This window comes from Hesperophylax consimilis, chromosome 19, assembly GCF_061612785.1.
Source record: "Hesperophylax consimilis isolate HC1 chromosome 19, BYU_Hcon_1.0, whole genome shotgun sequence".
Classification (NCBI taxonomy): Eukaryota; Metazoa; Arthropoda; class Insecta; order Trichoptera; family Limnephilidae; genus Hesperophylax; species Hesperophylax consimilis.
In genome coordinates this window covers 10,556,308-10,577,192 of record NC_142854.1, presented here as the reverse complement: position 1 = coordinate 10,577,192, position 20,885 = coordinate 10,556,308, and positions in this window count along the sequence as shown.

Sequence of the window (20,885 nt, the reverse complement as noted above, 5' to 3'; positions counted from 1 at the left end):
AACGTTTTTGCAAACTTATGATATATTCAAATTATCGATTTTTTTATTAAGATGTAAAATAAGATTTGTCATTTGCGCATGTCGCGAGTTTTGGTTCGTAGTCGAGAATCTTGACTGCTCCACAACGGAGGTCAGATATTTAATTATTAAGATATTAATTAAATTGATTAATAATTATTCTTGAAGAGATAAAAAATGTTGTGAGTATTGTAATAAAACAGTAGAGATATGTTTTTAAAGAACCAAAATAAATAATAAAAAAATTTTGAAGATAACCGCCAAAAAAAGATTTAACGCAATATTGTATTTGTATACCTTTCCTGAAAAAATTGTGTTTTTGTATTGAAAAACTATTTATTCATGTTTATATTTCAGTGTACAGGCGCAAACAAATAATTCATCTGGATATTCTGAAACAAAACTTGCAAAAAATGTATTTTTCTAAAATAATTAATTGATCGCCATCTATGAACGCTTAGATTATAAAGTGTATTCTGTTTAACCTTACAAACAAAGCTGGCAACTTATTTATATAATGCCAAGCCACAAAGTGATAATTAAATGTATTTCCGTTTGTCGCCCGGGTTTCGAATCCGAGGAACTGACGTTGGATTTGAAAATGATTCTTTGTGAATATATTATCAAGAATTTGCAACCTCCATGAATTTTTTCCGAACCCGTGATTCAAATCATCTGCCTCTGTTGCCACCGGCTACGTCAAGAATATATTATTATTTTGAAAGCTTTGCAAAAAAAAAGTTTTATGCCGAAAGTGAACGAATAGCAATCAATATCATACACGTTTATATCTCAAAAAGACGGTGGAGTGGCTGGGGTTGGAGAGCGGTGACATGTAAAATATGCTCCTAATAAGCCCTTTTCTGTGCCCTTGGAGCCTTTCATTTTTTATTTATTTATTGGATAATTTGTATAGCGCAGCTTTTGTGAGATATCACCTCAGGGGCGCTTTACAGTTGATGCAGATATTACAAAAAATTTAAATATTACAAAAATAAATTGAAGTTAATTTAAGCAAAATGAAGTACAGGAGTACAGGTGACAATAAGATAGAAGATGGAGAATCTGCAGCAAAAATCCTAGGTGGTGAAGAAACTGGACTCGCTGCTGCAGCGAGAGAGTCCACCAACAGTGCCAACACGAGGTTCGTCATCCGTCCAGGAATGTGTCTGCTGCTAATAAAGCGCTGTCACCTTACATAGATAAGAGACCCTGGCAGCACTGCTGTGACGTTCGGCAAGTCCATCATTCATCTCCATGTAATCCTGTTCCTGGTGATTGTTGAAGTGGTGCATTCTGCCAGCAATAAAAAGCGATGGTCGGGATAATAAATTACCCTGGGCTTGCTAGGGCCTTCAGAGTTTCCGAGAATTCCGTTGAAAACATCTGGGGTGCATTTACCGATCGACGTTTGTTTCGAATGTCGAATATTTTTGAGCAAAATTTCCGAATATTCACTTTTAACACACTGTACTCAAATCACATAATGTAAAGTTCTAACAACTGGTTGTTAAGTTTATTTTTATTTAAGTCAAAATGCTGATTGATTGATTTAAAAAATAATTTCAAAGGGGTGTTGCCTCATTTCCCTTGAAAACACTAAAAAAAAAATACAAAGCGGTTGGAGGACGCGTTAGGACGCGTCCGGCTGCCATGAAGGACGCTATACATTTTCATCTCACTAGGCATAAAATAATAGTATAGGGAGAGTAGTACCAGAGGTGGCCGATAACCCTGTGTGCAGAACGCTAGGCTAGCAGTCGGACAGATTAACTTCGATACTGTAAGGAGGTTATTTTAAAACATGTAAGACGATTATTTTTTTATTCTCGTCATGAACCAGTCATCTCAGTTAATATGTGATGTTAATTTTGTAATTTTTTCGATCAGATAATAGAAAGATAACAGGAGAAAGGAACAAACTGTACGAATCTTAAAATGACTTTGCAACTAAAATGTAGGTCACGGGTCCAAATCCTGGCACGAGCAAGAAAATTTTAATTGCTAAATTTGTTTTATTTAACATTTTCTTAATCTTAAATAGTAAATATATGTTAGCGAAACGTTCCAGAGTGGAAGATACTAACAGTATCACCCTGGTGTAAAACGACCATTCAGAATTGAAACGTTGCCTTGGCCATGTTTGGTGACCAGATCTGAATAGACAGGTTCCCCAGAGCCAGGTTCATCTCTTCCCCCTCCCCACTATCTTCAGCAACTTCACAACTACCCCAATTGGAGATGCCATAGTCTCACTCGCCCTTGATAGTTGGGAATCTTGTACAATTTCACACTGAAATAAAAAAGCACAAATTGTGTTGTGAATTGTTTTTAATGTAATCATCAAAATACAAAGAGCATTGAAATTCAAATTTTATGGCTAAAATTAATCTTTTTTTTTAATAAAGAATACGATTTTATTCAATCTACATTGCTATGTATTTTTTTCTTTGGTTTTAGCCGTTATAAATTTTTGTACGTGTTTTGTTTTGACCAATTATCATGCGCTTACTCGTATTTGCTACAATTAAATATTAATTCATTTTTTATACAATTTCCTTATATTGTGACATTCTGTATAAGTTAGCAATATTAAATTAGAAACCATTCCACCACCCTCTTAGCAAAGTGAATTATGTATTCATTGAGTAGTCCATTTAGAATTACCATAGGGGTGGGCACAAAGGGACCATATCAGATGTAATTTAACATAATATGTGACATTACAGGTATATAATGCACGATTTCCTTTGCACAAAGATCCAAAGACAAGCAGAGGTGGCCAAGTTAACATATTTTATTCCTTCTTATTAGTGGTTTATTTTTTAGGTCGTGTGCCAGTTTGATAAACAATACTTTTTTAGTGCTTATGGAATTGAACGCTGTTAGAAAAAAAGGGAGTGTTTTCGTTATAGTTAGCATTTTCCCTACGGAAAGATTTTACCAGAAAAAAAATCAATTCTTGAAAAGTCTTAGAAATGCCCCGCAATTTGAGGAATTCTTCATGAATTTTCAACCTTGATATGGATTCTATAGACCATAGATATATTACTCACGTTGACTGGTTGTGATCAGCAGTTCAGTCGTACCAACCAAACGGTGTGTTTTAATGGGATGGTGTTTTTATACGCGATTCATATCAGCGATTGTTGATCTACATAAATATATTTTTAAATCTGTAGTAAATTCACTGTAGTTCTTATTATTGACAGGGACGCAGTTAAAGACAAATTGAACACGACTTCTCTTGAAAAAAAAAATATCATTGTAGTTTATATTTAAGTAGGTCAGTATTTAAGTACCTACTTATTATAGACAGGGACGCAGTTAAAGACAAATTGTACACGACTTCTCTTGAAAAAAAAAAAATCATTGTAGTTTATATTTAAGTAGGTCAGTATTTAAGTACCTACTAATTTTTGTCCTTATTTGTTAAATAAGAGAATATTGGAAACAATTTTTGGACGCGAAGAGAACGAATATATATTTTTCTTATTTATTTTTGGAATAACTTTATTGACTACAACCTCAAACTGTAATATTTTATTATCGAAAAAAATAGTATCGATTTCTAAACAAAAATTTGAAACAGACAAATCAGAAAAGGATACGGTCACATCTAGGACTCGAACCCAGGACCCTTGCCTTGACGGAGCACCGCTCTACCACTGAGCTAATGGGACCCTATCCCTTCGGTCACATTTAACTGTATCATACTTCGAATAAGAACTTCCAACATTGTCTTCATTTTTTCACCGCACATTTTTTATTGGCAACTATATTTATGTATGATCGCAAGATTCAAGTCTAGGATGAATATTTATTTATTTATTTATTTACTCCAACGGCTCGGAGGGCTTTGAAGCAGAGAATGGACGGTTATCTCGAGAGTATTTCCTCCTGGGGTAAAAATAATCTCGTCGAATTTAATGTTTCAAAGACCCAATCCTGTCTGATTACGTCTAAAAGGGATCCAAATGATAATCTAGTCTCCTTCAACGGAAGCAATCTTCCGAACAGGCCTTCCATTGATATGCTTGGTGTAATTATAAGTGACCAGCTCAGGTACGGGGGCTCCATCGAAGCTAGAGTAAAGTTGGCCTCTCAGAAGCTGGGCGTACTGTACAGGGCCCGCAGATACTTTAATAGTACACAACTGCTCACCCTGTACAAATCGCAAGTGCGCCCTACTGTCGAATTTGGCAGCCATCTCTGGTCTGGAGCCCCAAAATACCTGAAAAAAACCCTTGACTCTGTGCAGAAACGGGCGGTCCGTTTGATAGATTCCCCAATCTTAACAAACGGACTGCAATCTTTAGAGCACAGGCGTCAGGTAGGTATGCTGTCCTTGTTCTATCGGTATTACAATGGAAGATGCTCTGAAGAACTAGCGTCATTGATCCCTTCGGCACCGGTGCGTAGTCGGGATACACGCCAAACGCGCGCCCAACATTTGTACACAGTTGACACTTGTCACATGAGAACGGGTCGCTTCTACGATTCGTTCTTAAGTTCAACAGCTCGGCTGTGGAACGAACTGCCGGCCTCTGTGTTTCCTCCCTCCTACAACATGGGACTCTTCAAGACCCATGTTCACTCCTTCCTCTCCACAAAAAGACCCTCCACACAGCATCCCCAAAGATGACATAGGCCCTGGGGGAAATTATTTTCTTCAGGGCCTCCAGTGTGGAGTAAATATAAAAAAAAAAAAAAAAAACTTTATTGAGTAAAACCTCAAATTGTAATATTTAATTATATTTTTCTTAGTTTATTATTTAAAGTCGGTTGATACTTTGTGCTAAAAAAGCCTATCTTGTCTGCGCTGAATCAACGCTTTGCGAACATTCAGATGGACATTTAATTAAAATTTCTTGTCCCAAATTTACCAAATGCCATGTCTATTTTAACAATGGGCGGCCCGAAACAGACTTGTGGTCAGCGAGTATAGTGCTTTCACAGAACATAGCGATACGCTATCCTTTTAGTGATCGGATAAAAATAGCCGGGTATCTTCTTCCCAACCTTCCTCCAATTCATCTCCTTCCTTTACTCCATTTCCTTCAGTCTTGCAATAATTCCCAAATATGGAAAATAATGCTTTTCGTTGGCTCCAAAAAATAAAAGCCAGATTTTTTTTTAAACGTTGCCATTTTTAATAATAATTTGGTTTGTGCAATCCCACACTTCCCGTAAAATACATACAATAATAATTCAATATTATTACAATAATATACAGTAATAATAACCACAACAAAAAAGACATTAAGCATTAGATTGAACATTTCTCAACAATTCAGTCCAGTGTGCTAATTACTTGAGTCTGGACTCTGGCGGGATTTCACGATAAAAACATTTTTGGAGTTGTTTGTCCTCTCCCTTAAACCTGCTACCTGGTGCTCGCCCTTCCGTGAGCATGTCGGAAGCGCTGCACCATATGGGGAGGCCAAACATCATGCGCTGTTATACTGCACGTAGCCTTTCCACGTTGTTCTTAAAATTGGCCCAAATTTCGTACGTGTAAAAAGTTAGAAATTTTTAATATACTCGAATTGTTATTGTGTACACCTTTAAATAATAAATTATGTGTAGATCTTACGAAGAGACAAAAGTTAGTTATCTTTTACAACGACAAAAAAATATCTTCAAATTTCATATTGTTGTATAAAACAGTCAAATCATTTATTTTATTCAAAACAGAAGCTAGTAAAAAATATGTCTCATTTTTTACAAGTTTATCATTTAGGGACCTACCAGCGCAGTCCTGTGAAAATTCACGCGATATTATAAATTGTAGGCTCTGTGAAGTTAAAAGTTTTCATAAAAAAACGAATGAATAGCCACAGGATTATTACCGTTCGAAAGAAGAAATTTACCTTTCCAATGTTGGTAACTTGCTAACTTTTCTCCCAACCGTCTGAGGCCAGTAATACTATGGATCCCCATTTGGGGTATGTTGTGAGGCTGAAGGTTGTGGGGAAGGAAAGGAGATGGGGAAGACGAAGGTGGGGGAATACCTGGCTGTTCAGATCTGGTCTCTGAAACCGGCTAAAGCCATTTTAAGCATTGTTTGAATTCAGAATGGTGGTCTTACACCAGGGCGATACTGAGAGTATCTTATAATCTGGAACGTGCCGCAAGTATGCTATATATTACTTTTAATGACTAAATGGAGAAATAACATAAATTCATCAGATAAAATTTACCTGCGCACCCCGGGATTCACCCCTTACCCCTCAACCACGGAGGTCATGGACATGACATGCTTCTAGGCAAAAAATAGTCGGTTTGTAAGTTTATACATATAAAGAGAATGCATTTTCACATTGGGGGTCATTGAAAACCCAGCGAGTAACACACTTGAGTAGCAGTCAGACTTCCACACCTTCATCTTCCCCAGCTCTTTCCCCTTCCCACTATCCTCAGACTCAAAACATTGACCGAAGAATTGTGCAAGAATGTACGCTCTTTTAAGACGGGACAATACCCTATCATAAAGTCCGAACATTAGAAGACGTAAGTGAAGATGCCATGCAAAAAATATGCCACGCCCGGCCCTGGTTTATTGGACAAACCTACGATTGAATTTGCCCTAGCAAATCTCTAAAACAACGTGGGAATCCTGATGACATACGTGAAGAAGTTGTGGCAAAAAATATTCAAATGATGTAGAGTTTTAAAAATTGGAGAAGTTATTATCTTGTCGAAACTTGTTCCACTATAAGAACGGGATAAATTGTTCGTTTGGACCGGATTCAGTAGTTTTAGTTGGAGGTCACTTGGAGGTCAATAAGTTAAACATGTTTCATATTCATCAACGTGAAATGTGGATTTTTACCCATGTCATTCAACATTTTTATGATCGAATTATTATTTATTTCAAACCATATGAACCTAAGGGTAATCTTTTTTGTCTTACATGTAACCTCACGTATTTATTATGTTTAGTACATTTTTTTTCAATTTTTGCAAAATAAATAAAATGAAATACTCCAATTTTGGATTCCTTAGTACGCTTGGAAGCAGTTTAAAATCTTGTGCGGTGTTCACATTATTAAACGAAATGAGTTAAACACTCCTGGCGGGCAACGTTTACTGGCTTTTCAACAATGTGTTCAATAATGGTATCTAAGGGTTCTACACATTTCGCTCAGCTTTTTAGAGGCTAACTTAACTCTGGCTTCAATTGAGCTCCAGTAGCCTCTTAAAATCATAGCAAACCTATTAGCTCTCATCTAAGTTAGTTCTCAGTTTTGAATCTCCCAAATTTGTGGTATTTCGGGGACAATCTTTTTTTGTTTTTTTTTTTTTTAATTTTTTATTTGTACAATATTTTATCTTACTTAAATCCTACAAAACTGATCAATCAGTTTGATTGTAAGAAATCTCTCACTTTTCCTATTTATTTGCTTATAATAATATGTTTAAATCTCAACTTGATATCTTGATGCGTAATACATAATATATACTTAATAGTATATACCTAATATAAAAATACTTACAAATTATTATAATGCTTATGATCATAATGTACGATCTTCGGATTCACATCTTCGGATCTACCGGATCTGCCCTGATGATGGACACTGCAACGCTGTCCGAAACGTCGGCTAAAGAAGGAGTTAGCGCAACACGGCATAACACCCCAAAAACAAACAACAAAAATGCTTTTGGCCGTGAGAATCTAAAAACTTACCTACGATAGTAATTGTTTTATTTTTAACAATGGTTAACAGTCCTAGGTATTTTTCACAATATTATTTGCTTTTGATATTATTTGGTTTTCACAGATCTAGGTATTTATCCTCAATATTATTTGTTTTCATGTTTCACGGAGGTAGAACGATCTAATTTTCGTTTTGATTTTTGAATAAGATTTCTCATTTTTAATGTATTCAGGTAATGCGTTAAAAAATTCCGGAATTTTATGTATTTTTGTTCGATCTCCGTATACTATCTGATTGACTGGTCATTAAATTACGTGGAAAAATGGCAATTAGGTAGACTTTTCGAAATACATTAATGTTTTTGTAGAACTTAAGTGTCTGTATATTGATTTTAGACAAGCTCATTTAGTTACGCAGCTTGCAAGTAAGTTTAAGAAGGATTATTTTTGTTCTGGATTTAATAATTTTAACACTCAAGGCAAAGTTTTCAAGGATGATTTGAATAAATAGAAAAAGTGTTGAATATTCGTATAAACATATTCTTAGCTCCACTTAGACTTCATGAAGCGTCATGTAATATTTAAATAAAATTGAAAACACACTTTTGTAGATGTTGTAGGTTGTGCAAGGGAGCATTTTTGTGGGAATGATTAAATATTAACACCTCACATTTTCAAACCTAAAATCAATAAATAACATTCACACAATACATATAAATTATATTGGGTATTCCAGAAATTATGCTGAACTACAACACTGTGTTAAATTATATGAATATGCTCAAATTGTCAGACAGAATAATTTTCACTGACTTGGTATTTCTGTATAAAATTCTAAATGATTTGGTTGATAATCCGGTTTTGCTAGAATTGATAAGCTTCCGTATTCCACAGCGTAATACTAGAAGTCAGAATTTATTTCAGTACACAAATTCTGGGACTAACTACCATATGTATTCCTCTTTGCCCAGAATACTAATGGAGGGAAACAATTTAACCAATCCAATGGACATCTTCAAACAAATATACAATGTTGTCAATGAAGCAATTCAGTTATGTACAATAAATAATGTATATTTCTTAATATTCATTTGTAAAAGCCTCAAAAAAGAGCGTTAATTAATAAATAAATTAATTAATCAACACAGCCTTAATCCATCTTCTTCCCCCTTATTCCACGATCTCCTCCCCAAAGGCTAATGTAATATTTTTTTCTTTTATATTCACTAAATTAAGATTCATTAGTAAAAATCTTTTATTCTTCAACTAGTTATACATATTTCACCTTACATTATAAAGTCAAAATAATTCTGGTTGAAGTATTTGGCGAATAAAATATAATACGTAGAAATCGGTGACAGAACGATAGAAAACTGTTTTTTTTACTCGCGATTGGAGACGTAAATGTCTGAAAACCGGGTGATACGAATAAGTCGAATAATTTTAATACTCGCTATCAAATTGAGTTGTAATTTCTTCCCCACCGTTTCACATGTCTCCCACCGTTAGTCCACTCCGCGCCGGCGACGCAAACGCACCTCTTGGAGTTTTAGCGCCAACCTGGTGAGTGAGACCGGAGTCACAGACTTAAGTCAAATCGTTATAATTAAATTTTTTTTTTTTATAAATATGAATTTATTATTGGTTTTATTTCAATAGTATGGTTATTATTCAGCCGGAAGACAAGGTATTCTTGCCACCATTGCAAGAAATACTTGTGTCGATAACATGTAGTGCCAACATGAACTAGGTGTTTGGCTCTTTTTTTTGGAACATTTTTTTTCCTTTGGAAGGTAACCTTTTTGTTTATTTTTAGAAGTTCACAGTCTCATAAAACCAACAAAATTCAAAAAACATTTCTTAAATGAAAAAATACACTTATAGATTATACTTACTTCAGGGCTTATATCAACCAGACGAAGCTAAGCGAAACCTGGTTGGCTGTTAATATTAATTCATAATAAAAATGGTGTTTTACAAAGTTTTTTTTTTTCATTTAATATATAATGTCACATCACAAAGTGTTTGCTTCTTTCGATAAAAAAAAACATTTATTGCACAAAAATACAGAGTACAAAGGGTATAGCTTATAGGTTACATCCTATTTCTTCCAGCTAACCCAATAAATATAGATACAGATACAGATATCAATTGACAAAAATATATACGAAACATCAACTAGAGAATTCACCTGCATCCAAACTATTTCTCACGAATTAACTTAAACAGCAGAAAACTTTTACAAATATTTTCACTTATAAATAGGGGAAAAATATATACATAAGAATATTATTTTACAAATAGAGATATGAAAGAAATGCGCAATATCCTTTTAAGAATTTACAAATTATTTTTGAAAAAATTTAGAGGGTAAAACAAAAAAAAAAATATATATATAAATAGATAAACAATGTTAAACAGAAAGTAAAAAATATATAAATATATTTAAACGAAGTATGTCTAAGTTGTTTACTTTGAACTTTGTAGGAAAACAGTCTTTATTTTTCTACTAAAAGTAGTGCGTGTATCAAAAAATAAGTCAGAGTCCCTGAGGTTTTGATTCTGATTAAGTGATTCGCACATTCTTCTGATTGGATCCCTGACACCAGCATTTGTACGCGTCCTGCTAATGTGGAATCAGTCGTTAAGCCTTGTTACTCTGGGTGGTACTTTGAAGTTTATCAATTTCAGTAAGTCGGGACAGTCAATAACGTTGTTACAGATTTTATACAGAGTCATGAGATCAAGGTATGTTCGCCGGTTAGATAGAGTGGAGACGTTATAACTCGAGAGCATATTTATGTACCCACGTTTGGGTGCGCTCATTCTGTAATTGAGGCATCGCAGAAATTTCTTTTGAATATTTTCAATATTTTCTTTATAGATATCGTAAAGTGGATTCCATATGGAGGTGCAGTATTCAAGTTGAGAACGGACCAGAGTGTGGTAAAGAAGAAGATATGTTTCAGGTTTTCGAAATTCACGGCTGTTTCTGATGACAAATCCTAGCATGCTGTAAGCTTTATTCACAATATTATCTATGTGCGCATCGAAGTGGAGTTTGGAATCAAAAAGTACGCCTAGATCTCTTATACAGTAAACGCGCTCGAGTAAATAATTACCAATACAATAATTGTGTTTGATAGCGTTGTGATTTTTAGTAAAACTTATTTGTTTACATTTATTGTAACTTAGGTAAATTTTGTTTTCATTGCAAAACGTTTCGAACCTTACTAAGTCGCTTTGTATGAGAAGACAATCGTTTAAATTTCGAACAATGGCAAATATTTTTATGTCGTCAGCGTACAAAAGATATAAACAATGCATGAAACATTTAGTAACAGTGTTAATAAAAAGAATAAACAACAGCGGACCCAGGATTGACCCCTGTGGCACGCCAGAAGTAACTGGTTCCCATGTAGAAGTCTGTCCTCGTAATGATACGGCTTGTTGTCTTTTTGTTAAATATGAGATAAACCAACGTAATAAATTTCCTCTAATTCCGTTGTACATAATTTTTTTAATAAGAATAAGGTGGTCAACCTTGTCGAAAGCTTTTTTGAAATCGCAATATATTGCATCTACCTGGTGGCCTCGATCCATGCTAGTAAATAAGAAATTTGAGTAAATAAGTAAATTATGTAAGGTATTCATTTAAGGTGAAGTGACATTTGTTTAAAATAAATGTTTTTAGTGATGATTAAATTTAAGTATGTCGGTTATTTGTTTGATGCTACGTGGAAGGTTGTTATATACTTTAATGGCCATGTAGTGTGGTCCTTTATTAGATACAGTTTTGTTTGCTTTTAAAATTACGATTGCTAAAATTTTAGATATTTTAAAATAAGCCCTAAAAAACTTGGTATTTTCTAGTATTCTATGTGTAAAGGGTATAAATAAACGCAATGTGATATATTATATATCTTTGTTTTATTGTTAAAAAAACATATTTTTTTATATTTGACCAAGTAAAGGTAGCATGGAGTATTGTTTATTAGTAAAATCTTAGGTTGAAAATCCCGATGCGTAGGACCGGCGTCACCTGAGATGTAAGTCACGTCACAAGTGGCTGTTAAGTTAGGGAGGCTGAGCAGTAAAACGATTTTATTCGATTTATATATAGCTTGGATCTTTGCTTGAATCTTAAATGTCGTAACTCTTTTTCAAGAATTTGGCCACTAGTACGGTAGACTCTATTTATATGTATTTTAAAAGAAATTTAAATAAAAATGTTATTACTTACACTTTCCGTTTTGGGTGTACTACTAGAATATAGTGGTATTTCATGAAATAATCCAAATGTTCTGCTTTTTTCGTGGTAACCACCGAAATAAGTATCGGGTATATTAGATACCTATTTCGAATTAAAACAAAATTAATTAATTTGCAAAACCTTGAAAATAATCGAGGCAAAACTAATAAACGTTTTTTTTAAAGTATTTATTGGCTTTTTAAAATTGATTTACCTCTAAAACTAAAATACCCACGCAGAAATACTGTCAACAAAATAAAGAAAGATAAAAATTGATATTAATTTTGTTCTCTATTGAATAATCTTTCTAAGTTGGCTTTAACCCTTAAAAAATTGAACACTCTTCTGATAAATAAAATAATAAACTCCGTGTGTTCTTTCCATCCCCAAACATAAAGTTTTAGACAAGGTTCAGACTCTCCTCACATCAAAACCAAAGATTGCATAGGCCAAAGCTTCTTGCATGGAGTTAATACAGCCTAGAAATTCGAACCAGAAAAGCTTGAGCCCGTTTAGTCAACAGATCACACTTACGAGTTTTTACTACAGCATGCAGATTTTCGGCTTCACTGCTAAAAACATCATTTTATTCTATCTGCATTTAAGTTTCATTTAGGTACTAGAAGACGACCAATTAATTTTAAAAAATCGATTTAACACTTGTTTCGAGTATACAAATCGCTAATGTAATGTCATTTTCTTGCTTAAAATAACGAACTTCAAATAAACAAAAGTTATTCCGAAATTTCAGTGTCTTTTATTTGATATAAGTTTTCTTGAGCTCTAGCGACTCCCGTAATATGCACATGCAATATTATAATGTACAAAGTTATACCATTCAAAAAATATATTCTGATAGGGAATCACTTATCATTCATTATTCGATTTGGAAAAAAATAATAATATGTCAACACATCAAAATGCCATCGACGTCATTCAACCCTGTTCACAGAGTTTTTGCAAATCAATGTGGAGAGATTGACAACTGATGTGACTGATCTGATTAATATCTCTGAATCGGTCGCACGGCGATGCTATATGAATAGAAACGTTGAAATCGCTTCTTGCGTGAGGTCGTATGTGACCTCATCTTCCAAGTATCTTCTGTCATTTTCGTTTTCATACAATACGTGTGAGATGCATTTTTATTTGTTTTTAAAATTTCAAAGCCCTTTCTATTTATTTATTTATTTATTGGACAATTGTATAGCGCCGCTTTTGTTAGATATCACCTCGGGGGCGCTTTACAGTTGATGCAGGTATTACAAAAAAATTAAGTATTACAAAAATGAAGTACGTTAAGTTAAGTAAAATGAAGTACAGGAACAGGTGACACAGAGATAGAAGATGGAGACTCTGCAGCAAGAATTCTAGGTGGTGAAGAAACTGGACAAGCGCTGCAGCGAGAGAGTCCACCGCGTCCACCAATAGTGCCAGCACGAGGTTCGGCATCCGTCCAGGTATGTGTCTGCTGCTAATAAAGCGCTGACACCTCACATAGACGTTCGGCGAGTCCATGCTGGTGATTATTGAAGCAGGGCATTCTGCCCGCAATAGAAGCCGACGATCGCCCTGGACTTAGCTTGCTAACACTTGCTAGGCCCTTCAGAGTTTCCGAGAATTCCGTTGAAAACATCTGGGGTGCATTAACTGATCGACTTTCGTTTCGAATGTCGAATATTTTAAGCAAAATATCCGAATATTCACTTTTAACACAATGCACTCAAATCATATATTATAAAAGTTCAAATGAATAGATGATAAGTTTATTTAAAATGTTGATTGATTGATTTTAAAATTATTTCAAAGGTATGTTGCCTCATTTCCGTTGAAAATACTAAAAAAACACAAATCGGTCTATATGATTAATCATTGACCCAGTATTTTATTTTGATACAGGTTAAGTTTTTTTTGGTGCTTTCATATTTATTATAAAATTGTTGCATTCTTTGCTGATGGCTGGCTACAGGAATATAAGTTTTTCGCCATATATTTTGAATTATGTTGAGCTAATATTTTACTGTGTTGTATAATCGAAATACTTTTGATAATTAACCGTTTTGCACAAATGGCACCTTAAAATATAAAAATAAGTCGGTAACATGCTGTTTAACAAACACACGACACCACAAATCTTTTCTTGTGTTGGACATTTTTTTAAGAAATGAGTGTGGCATCAAGAAATCGACGTGCGGGAGTGATTTTGAGTTTCATTGACTTCACGTCTAAGACAATTTGCGACTCTTTATTTAAACTTAAGTCACTGGAAAGAGTTGCAAAAGGGAGAAACAATAGTCCGACACGTGCCACTATAAAAAAAATAAAAGTTACTTGAATTGTGCTTTTTGCGCAGCTCTATTAACACGTAAAAAAAAGTTTTTTTTGAAAATTTATGTTTAACCTCGCCGGTCAATAAATTTTGTTGTTTTCTCATATAGAATTCAGCATCAATTTGCGAGGCGGGTGTGTGTAATACCGCCTCGGGAACCATTTATTGGATAACCAACACCTCTGCCATAGACACCCCAAGAGGTTCGCTACGTTTGGTGACTTAGCTGGAGTGTCCGGGTTCGTGGGGGTTTATCCTGGTAATAGTTTAGTTTTTTTAGTCTTGGCGACGGAGAAACTGGTTGAGGGAGACCTTTTGACCTCTCCAACAGGACTCTCTCGGAACATCATCTTGCACCGTAGTGGGAGGGATGGATTTATACGTCCGTCACTAGTGGACTCACTGACCCCCAGATTGCCACCCATTCTTCATACCTTTTTCTTTCTCAGAACTTCCCATCCTTCATTTCCTAAAAAGACCACACATCATCACAAAGATGACGCAGGCCCTGGAGTTATTTCCCTCAGGGCCTCATGTGTGAAGCCATGGTTAAAAAATAGTTTAGGGTCGATGAAAATATAGGAATTTTTTAAATTTAAAAATAAATCAAAATGACTCCACCCTAACATACGAGTACACATTCTCTGGGTCTACTTTAGAAGAAATGGCGATATCTCGTCACGTTAACAAAGCAGTTTCGAAATCATTTTCCGAGACCGAGGCTTAAAATCGAGTCCGTTTGCTAGAGTTTCTGATTGAAAGACCCCCTTGTTACTACAATTTCAGTTGAATAAATGTAATGCAGAATGAATAGCTATTTCTCAGTTCAAAGACTTCTTGTTAGGAACGAGATAATACATTCTTAGAAAGTTGGGGATCGCGATCACAAATCATTTCCAAGCGAAGCAAAGATCATAACCTCGCTCTTTTATCTAGAAAGGAAATAAACTACATTAATAACAACGATGACATCAAATGTATCATGTTACGAATGAAAACTGAAACAACAGCTATACAAGCGACGGGCTTCATTCACCCTTCAAAATTTTGAGAAAATATTTCGAAAACGGTTTCAAATTAATGATAATATTGGCGTTGTATTATTAAATAACATTCGTATCGTTTGTGTCACAGATGAGGGATGCTCTTTCAAACAGTTTTTTTTCATTCTGATCGTCGCACTAAATGTATATATATATATATATATATATTTATAAATTTAATGTTATGATAACTATTATTATCGTTTTCGAAAAGGTCAGGGAAATTCTAAGTAAAATAAAAGTAAAAATATGTTCAATATTGAAAGTGCAAAATAGTTTCTCTCCGAAAAGTGCCTTTAGAAGGAGTAGGAAGCAATAGTTTCTTTCACATTCTCATATACCCTTCTGGTATTCTGACTCTTGACATGGCCCGACTCAATTATTTTGTTCACTTGATCATGCCGTGTCTTCTTCAGGCGTCCCCGACATTTTCTTCTCTTCACCATTACTTGCTACACGTCCAAACAATATAAGCGTCGCTTTCTTAATTTTTCTCATTACGCTTACACCAACCTTGCATTCTTTATAATCCGTGGTTTTACCACGCAAGAATCTCATTTTAACAGCATTCAATCTAGTTTCATCCATCCTTTTTTTAAATTCGTACCTCACTGCCATATACATCTGGGAGGATAGCGTAGCTTATTAAGTACCACAAAATCAACTAAAATAAGAATAGTGGTCGTGAAAATCGTAATTCGTATATTATGGTATAATGTGTTTCCATAAATAATAATAGCGAAGTTTCGAAAACTAACGAGGGTCATATTAAAGGTTTATCGACTATAAACCGGCGCTGCCTCTTTTTACAACTTGTAACTTACCCAGTTGTAAAGAAAATACCCTGACTCGGAAGTTTTGTATCTTAGTATGATATCAGTATCAGGTATGAGGTACACTGTTATCAAAATCCGGTCAAAGCCAGTAGGTAGCGGACAGGAGTTCTGTTTCCATTCAAAGGGTTTTATCTTTCGGGTTAATACAGATTTTGTATGCGAATATCGTACAAAATATGTTCTAACTGCTGTGGCTGTCAGTGCAGTGTCAGCAGTGGTACGATAGAATCTCCAATAATTGAGGTATGATGTGAGATTGAATGGAACGGAAATAAGGAAAAGACAAGGGAGATAAAGTACCTGGCTTTTCAAATCTCGCCACTTGCTGAAGCGAGGAGTATATGGAAAATCAACGTTCGTATTTTGAAAATCAAACAGTACATTTACATAAGTTAACCAATTGAGGGTGCTTACAGGCTTAAGGTAAGAATGGATTATCTGGTTTATGTATGGTCATTGAGGTTTTTTAGGAAGTTTGAACGGAAGGACGTTGAAGAAACGGAGTTGGGGGGGAGCGTTAGGGGTCAAGAAACAAGAATTGCCATAAATATAAAACAATAAATCCCGATCAAAACCACAAATAATCTACCAGACAAACACCTTTAATTGGGGCAAACATGCCCCTACCTTGACAGAATAGTCAAAATAAACCAACATACAAAGAGCAACATTGAAAACACGTTGTACCGCATTGTGTTATATTACTAGTACGAGTGAAACAAAAAAAGGAGAGACGAAATAATATTGGAATAATATTTACATGACTTATTTAAACTTATTTTATTCTTTATAAAATATTGACTTATTGATTTGGTAAAGGACAAACCTTTACAACGAGACTCTTATAATATAATTTTTGTCATGATAAGAACATTAAAAGCTGCGGTCCAGAATAAATAAACACGACTGATTACAAATTATTTCTTTAACCAGGGCGTTACTAAGAGTATCTGTCACTTAAGCCCAAGCACACCCAATTTCTACAGATATTGTTTCAATAACAAGTTTCCCCTTAACTCTTTAAGTTTTTATGTTCCAAAAACAAAAGTTATTTTTGAAGATACTATCCATTACATTTGTTTAGCCAAAACGTTAATTATATGAAATTCCCTCGATAAAAACAAATCGCAAAGCTCCTAAAATTGCTGAAAACAAGTTTTTTCTGTTATTTAATATGTCGTAGGCATGAAAAAATTCAGTGTATCTTTAAATGCAGCAAAATCATTTTTTGAGAGATGTTTGCTCTATTTGCAAACGAGTCGTGTTTCATTAAATATTTTCACCATTTTTGCTCACCTAAATATTATCATTTTTTTTATATTAGCGTGCTCCCTCTAACATTCGTATTTTTATATCTCCCTTTCAAACCATCTTTGAGCGCTTACTACGGGGCCTTAACTTGTTATAATATATATATATATATATAAGTTAACAGTTAACTGTTAACTGTCCAGGTTTCCACCTGCAAAATAACAGAAAAAATAAAAAAAATACCCGCCACTGTTCTTTTTGTCATTACAATTTTATGACTTAATTAAAGTATAATGTTGATGGTTCGGTCCTGGTTAGGACTGTCCAGTATCAAGTATATTTTATGGTGAATGGATGGCAAATTGCTGACTTTGCTCTGTCACTCCGGCAAGATGACAAGTTATATAGTGATGGTACAGTAATAACCTGATGAATGATCCCAGTTTTTATAAATTTTAAATCGCTATTTATTGAACGCCGTGGAGCTCAAAAATAAATATCAGATTTATTCAGATTTAATTATTATTGCTTTGATGTAGGACCAATAGGTTAAGAATATGTCGAAAAAGCTTGTATAGGTATTGGCAGTTTGGTTACAACGCGCTAGTGGTGAGTTATATAAACAGTTTGTGCTGCTGTAGCCACATTTTAAAAGGCATACAAAGGGAAAGAAATCGAAAGCTCTCACGATAAATTAACAGTCCTCATTAAATGATAAAACATTCTTAAACATCAATTTATCGATTTTCCTCGTTAATACGATGCGATACAACAAATGTTCATGAACACCATGACAATAATTCGTAATTTAATGAAAAATTATCAGGAAACTTGTGAATGCATTCGCAAGGCCTGCGATACCGTTTCTAATCGGGATTACCAATAATTTGAAGTAAATCTTAATAAATTAGCAATCGTCATTTTTCTCCGCGTAGAAAATTGGTGAAGTCGAGTAGATCTAACAGAGACACGGTTATTTAAAGAATTTAAAATTTGAGGGCCTTGTTATTGAGTAATTTAAAATTCATAAAAGAACGTTATTAATCGCATATAAAAAAATAAACACCAACAACTAAAATTGTGGGTGCGAAAAAAGTAGTGATAATTTATAACCCTAGAACTCACCATTAGTTATAGAGCTTTGAACAGATTTTCTGTTTTGTAGTTAAGACTCAGTTAACCGTCCAAAAAGGAGAATAAGATTTCTGAAGATGGTTTGAAAAACGACGTAATATAATATGTTAATTCGAATGATAGAGGGTGCGCGCTAGTATTAAAAACGATAAAACTAATAGACGTAAGCGCCTGTCCACCAACTGCGTGGTGGGCTGGATCGGGAAAGGCCAGTATGGAGAGACCTTTTGACCCCTCCAACTTGTTTCTCTTAACCTATCGTCTTGCATTAGAGCGGAAGGGATGGATTCATCTGTCTGTCACTCCTGAACACCTTATTCCTTCCAAGAACTACCTCCCCCTCCTTCTCTTAAAAAGAACCTCAACATAACATCACCCAAGAAGACATAGGCCCTGAGGGAAATATTTTCGTCAGAGCCTCCTGTGTGGGGTAAATGTAAAAAAAATATCTTGGCATCTGAGTTTAGTAGCATTTAAAGAAACACTTTGATTGAACATCAAACCTGTTAAATAACCCTAGGTATATAAAACGGTCGATCGATAAGGAATTATCAATAATATCGATAACTTGTCATCGTTTCCTACATCGATTGCATGCCGCCAACGAACAAACAACAGTTCAAAACGACGAAGTGTTTTTAATTTCTTCTCCGTGAAAGTTAGTAAGTTAATGGTCTGCAGTCGTTCTTGGGAACAATGTCAAGTTATCAACATTATTGATAAATCTTTTGTCGATCGACTGTGCTAGGTACCTAGATGTGTTTTCATATAATTTTCAGAGCGAACTTCATCTAATAACATCTTTTTCAATTCGGGATCTGAATTTCTGAATTTCTACAGGTTATAATATGTATAACATAATGTGTTGGTAAAAATTCAAATTGTTCTTAAGATTAAATAAACAACATAAGATTAAAGCGAGATTAAATCTTCGTTACGACAAATTGTCGGGATTTCTCTCTACACAGAAAATCTAGTTCCGGGACATCTTTTCTCGAAAGCTCTCGAGAACTCGACGAGGTGAATTCTCGACTACGACCACATCGTTGAGCCAATTTGAAACTTAGGATCGCTCCACAGAATCCAATAAACTCATTTTAGCAAAATGAGTAGGTACCACTTCATGTTCCAACTGAAATTACTTTTAAGACAGAACTTATACTAACTCGTACTGTTTGGAATACTCTACAATACACTCAATACAATCTGTTACATCAAAAACATTATTAATTTATTACGCTGGGCTTAACAGATTAGTCACAGGTGTAAGAAAAATCCAATTATGAACAAACAGCATTAGGAAAACAAATTACACCGGGGATAAATAAAGCAAAAACAGAGATAAGTATAAGAGAATACCATCAAATACGAATATTTTACACGGGATATTACAATTGTATGAATTGTGAAGCTAAAACTATTTTTTTTATATTTTCTTCAGGATCATTGCCATTAAGCGTAGAAATGTTTACCTTTTGAATGTTATCAAACTTGAAAAATTAAGACGTCCATCTCGCATCGGTGAAACATTTAAACTAAAGAAAAACACATTTTAAATAAATAATTATTAATGTAAGATAATAGTTTTGGTATACCTAATTAAAATATATTTTAATAATATTTTTTTAATGTTCTTTAACGAGCGTGTTGATGAAAGAAAAATCAAATTTTAGACGGTATTACAGTACAAGGTTTTGATCAGAATTCACTTTTCTAAAAATGATGCGTCCCTTGGTATAACCACTGTTGTTTCGTCCCGTAACTATATTTCACTTAATTAAACTCTTGTTTCTGTACTTACGTCGTTAAAAGGTTACCAATTTATAAATGACACTGATATAAAATAAGAATATTTACATTATTTGTCTCTATCGTATTTTAGATATCAATTTTTCTTTGTGAAGAAGGCTAATATAACGTCGAACGATCGTTTTTCACGTAATGCGTGCTAAACAGCAGTTATTTAATGTAAACTCAGCTAAATGGCCAATTTGAGATAATGCTTATGTAACATTAACTGTGATTTGAATTTTATTGATGAGATCGGTGATTTCAAGAGAAGAAATGCTACTTACTATGCTATTAGGAACTTCTTACCACACATTTTACGTACATTTCGTTAATATTTCACAGGCTTCTCTAGTCGAAACACTTTACCTACTTATTTATTCAAAAAACAGTTTTTAACATAAAAAAACACACATCTCACTAGGGCATTCCTGTATCAAGATGTCCAGCTTTAAAATTAAATCATTAAAAAAATACATATATGTAAACTTAACATAATAAAAACATAAAATTTAAACCGGAAAAAGAAAATTTAATGACACGGTTGTTTCGAGACCGGTAGACAAAAATA